Source organism: Petaurus breviceps, unplaced genomic scaffold (genome assembly GCF_028583685.1).
Source record: "Petaurus breviceps papuanus isolate PSGF00001 unplaced genomic scaffold, PetGlider_PUasm1.0 189, whole genome shotgun sequence".
Classification (NCBI taxonomy): domain Eukaryota; kingdom Metazoa; phylum Chordata; class Mammalia; order Diprotodontia; family Petauridae; genus Petaurus; species Petaurus breviceps.
Window position 1 is genome coordinate 20956395 of NW_027185809.1, and position 4392 is coordinate 20960786.

A 4392-nucleotide genomic window follows, 5' to 3' on the forward strand; every position below is an offset into this window, starting at 1 on the left:
GCTTAGGAATCTAAATGGCTTGCTGTGGTTACATAGTCATTACCAGCAAAAGCTAGAATTCAAACCCCAGAAATCTAAAACCAAATCTGTTGCTCTTTTTATTCCAATAAGCTGCCTTTCTTATTGCATCTTATGGAGTGGGAATGGAGAGAAATAAGCTGAGAAGATAATTCACGAAAATAAAAGTGGACATTTCATTTTTAAAAGGGAAACAGGCATAACACAATTCACGTGGAAAGAAATGAACAAGAGCTATGAAAAAGAAAATCAGTGAAGGTGGAAGGAACTAGCCCTACTAGATATAAAAATATACCATAAAGTCTTAATTATAAAGGCTGCCTTGTATTGGGGAACAAATGCAGAAATAGAACAATCAACCAGAATAAAGAATGCAGAAATAGAGCTTTGTGAATATAAAGGATTGGTGTTTGATGAATTCATAATTAAAGAATACTGTGGAATGCCACACTATTCTACAAAAAACTGATGGGAAAACTAAGTTGTGAAAATAGGTGGCAAAAATATGTTTTTAAAGCCTTACCTAACATCATATATCCCCAAAAAAGCCTAACTGGATCAATAATCTAAATGTTTAAAATAATTAAAATATTGGAAAAATAAATAATATATTTGATTTGACTAGTTTGAAAAGGAATATTCATATCACTAAAACCAAAAGAAGTAATAATTGAAAAAATTAATGGGTTTTGTCATGCAAAGAAAAATAATTTTGCACCAAAAATGCAGTATCTACTAAAATTAAAAGTAAAGATTAAATATAGTATTTAATATATGTTTAGTTACATTAATGTCATATCTTTACTTGATATAAGAAAAAGGGGTCACTTTCAGAGTCCATAGGATATAGAGTATAAGATTAATATTTTATACTTCTCAATGGAGAAATGATTAAAGTAACGAACAATTTGTGAAGAAAGAAACACAATTTGTTAATAGTCACACACACACACACTTGAACACTCATAGTCCCTAACAATTAAAGGTAATATAACCAATTTCACAACATGAAGCAACTCAAGACCACATGGCATTATGTCATACTAATCATTCAAAGGCACATGTTCTGACTGACATGAAGAGTATTATTGAGCAAAAGTGGATTCATTTCCCTTGATTAAGGAAATCAAATAGTACTTTGTCTACCACACCATAGGCCCCCATACCCAATTAAAGTCTCTATGAACCTTCTTTCCTATATTAAATACCTTCAGTTTAATATGACAGTTACCACTGTCACACATGTAAGCCAGGCTTCCCGTGGTTGTTGCCCAGGAAGGCATAAATCCTTTCCTAAGAAAATCCCCAAGCTGGGGAAGTGATGTTTCTCTGACATGAAATTCCTAGTCCTGTCCTCAGTTGAGACTTATCTGAAACCCAGGGGATTTAACTCTGGCCTAACATAAACATGCTGTATTCCTGTAAGATGTAGAGCAGGTAAATGCAGCACTGAACCTAGAGTCAAAAAGGTTCATCTTCCTGAGTTCAAATCTGACCTCATATACTTATTAGCTGTGTGACCCTGGGCAAGTCACCTAACTCCTCTGCCTTGTTTTACTCATCTGTAAAATGAGCTGGATAAGGAAATGGCAATTCACCACAGTGTCTTTGCCAAGAAAACACCAAGTGGTATCATGAAGAGTTGGATATGACTGAAACTAGTGAACAACAACATCCCCATGTGACTAAAGGAAACTATCATTAGGCAAAGGTAATTTCTCTTTCTATTCTAGAGAATATGAATGAGTTTCACTCACTAGTAAGGAGTCTGATTCTTATGACAAGAATATTTCCTCAGCTTCTTGAATAAGTGAAAACTCTATGTTCAAACTTGTACTTCAACCTTTGTACCACGTCGTTCCCTATATTCAGTATTGCTGCACTTTTGATTCAGTATTCTTCCACTACCAAGGAACTATTGTTAACCAATTTCCAATTTAAAAATCGAATATCTGCATTTTTGTTAATTATGCTTAGTATCAGAGGACATTCTTACTAAATTGTTCTGACTTTGTGCAAGTATAGGTTATTTCTACAATCCACAAACAATTTCATTATGTCAGTCAAGATTTCTATATATTTACTCCCATCACTTGTAATTCCCTATGAATATCAGCTTTCAAACGAAAGCATTTTCTAGCATAAGCAGCATAATTTTATAGTATGAATACATAGTGCCAATATTTATCCAATCACCAGAGGGCTATCCACTAATTAATGAAAACAAGTGAGCCAAATTCCAAAACAACACATATTCAGAGAATATCAACAAGAAATTAAAAAAAAATTAGTATGAATAATACCTCCAGCAACTATCAGGAAGGCAGACAGGAAAATAAACAACTTAACAACATTCGTATTCCACTTGTACATCAACAAGCGATTAAATGACACTATTTACTTTGGCACAATAGAATAATAAGTACTAATGTACAACTGCAACCTATGGGTACAATGGATTGAACACAGAGAAATTTAGTATACAAATGATAAAAAGAGGGGAAAAAACCTAAAACCAATGAAATTGACAAATAAAATAGTATTCAAAATGAAACCCAATTGATTGTTTCAGAAGAGAAAGTAAATAAAACTTCATAAAAGGAAATTAAACATATTTCAAAAATAAATCTTATATCAAAATGGAAAAATTAGGTAATGAAAAATTCTATTTGAAAAATTTAGTATTTGGGAGCTCACTTTGAGAAGTGATGTGTGATTTGACCAGATGAGACTCTGGGCAGCCTTTGAAAGCCCCCCGGCTTTGAAAATCTAGATGTTGATGCTTCCCTCTTTGGTAACTGACTGGGTATGGATGGAATTGTTAGACAGCTGGAGGCCTGTCTGCTGAAATGTTTCTCTATCTTGTAACTTCTGTTTGTAACCTGCCTGTATACTCTGAAGTTTGGAGTGCTGACTTTTTCCCCTGAACTAGGACAGGTGACTAAAGGCTTCAGACCTAACCCCCAGGTCTACATTGAGCTTATAAGGGAATCCTATACTGGGGGAGAATTCTCCACCTGTTTCACAGAGCTCTAGAAGCACTTCCTCAAACAGCACTGCACCAAGCTCAAAAGTCTGGTCCATTTGGTGAAACACTGGTACAGAACGTGCAATGACAAAATGGAGACACTTCCCCCTCAGTATGCCTTAGAGCTTCTGACTATCTATGCCTGGGAGCAAGGGAACCAGGAAACTGATTTCATCACAGCTCAAGGCTTCAGGACAGTCCTTTACCTGATCCAGAATTACCAAAAGCTCTTGGTCTACTGGACCATCAAATATGACTTTCAGAATCAGGCTGTTGGAGAGTACCTGAAATTGTGGCTGAAAAAACCAAGGCTAGTGATCCTGAACCCAGCTGACCCAACTGGTGATGTAGAGGGTGGAAGTTGATGGCAGTGAGACAAGTTGGCAAGAGAAGCTTGACAAGTTGGCAGGAGAAGCTCGTCCCATGCTTTCAAAATGGGGATGGGAGCTGGGTGCAGCCATGGAATGTGCCAGTGGAGCAGACCTTTAAAGCAAGCAAGGGCTTTCCTCCATCATATTACTCAGAAGAGGCTTTCTTCATTCACAGCCAGTGGTACAGCCAGTGTGCAATTGTTACATCCAAAAAACCACCTACTGAAGGGGAGTCTCACTGCACAATTCTCTGTCTGCTCCCCGCACACTATGGTTCTCAGTCACCTCAGAGGGAGAACAACATGCATTGGAAGAGAGCACTACTGAAGTCCTTTCCAACCTTCAAATTCTTTAATTAAAAGAAAATTAGAAGCAGGTGTGGGTTTTTAAGTGCAACAGTTTCATCAGAAACATGTAGTGATGTCTTTATGGGGATAATATCTTTAAGTGAACAAGATTGGTTTGAGCCAAACAGAACAGAGGATCTTCTAACTCTGGATGTGGGATGCTGTAATCCTGCAACCACAACCCCTAGGCTGTGCTGCAGCTAGAAGTTCAAGCCACCTCTGATTTCTCCTTCTATATCTCATTTGTGTGTAGTTATAGGGTGATGTCTCCCCTCGGGAGAAATGATTAGTTCTCTATTGTATTAATAACTAATTATTGAATCAGGACCAATATTATTCTCCTTTTTGACTTTCTTATCTAGAAATCAACCAGTGTAGAAATTCTTTCTCAAAGCCTTACCCAGGAAAAGAAATTCCAGGTTTAAACTAATGGGTGGATTCCTGTTCATTGTATTTACCCAGAGAGGTTTGGGAAAATGTGGCTTCTTCCTTTTGTCAGACAGGTGATATGGAAATTGTTAAGTCCAAGTCCCCCAAGATCCTCATTGTGATATAGCCAACATTTATTATAATATTCATTCTCTCATTTATTATTAACCAATCACAGTTGATTGCTACCTTTAGGAAC

General features: G+C 36.6%; 1 pseudogene; it reads left to right on the forward strand.

The window, feature by feature from the left end:
• The first annotated feature begins 2657 nt into the window (after positions 1 to 2657).
• On the forward strand, positions 2658 to 3776 carry LOC138164157 (2'-5'-oligoadenylate synthase 1-like; annotated as a pseudogene).
• Positions 3777 to 4392: the final 616 nt, after the last annotated feature.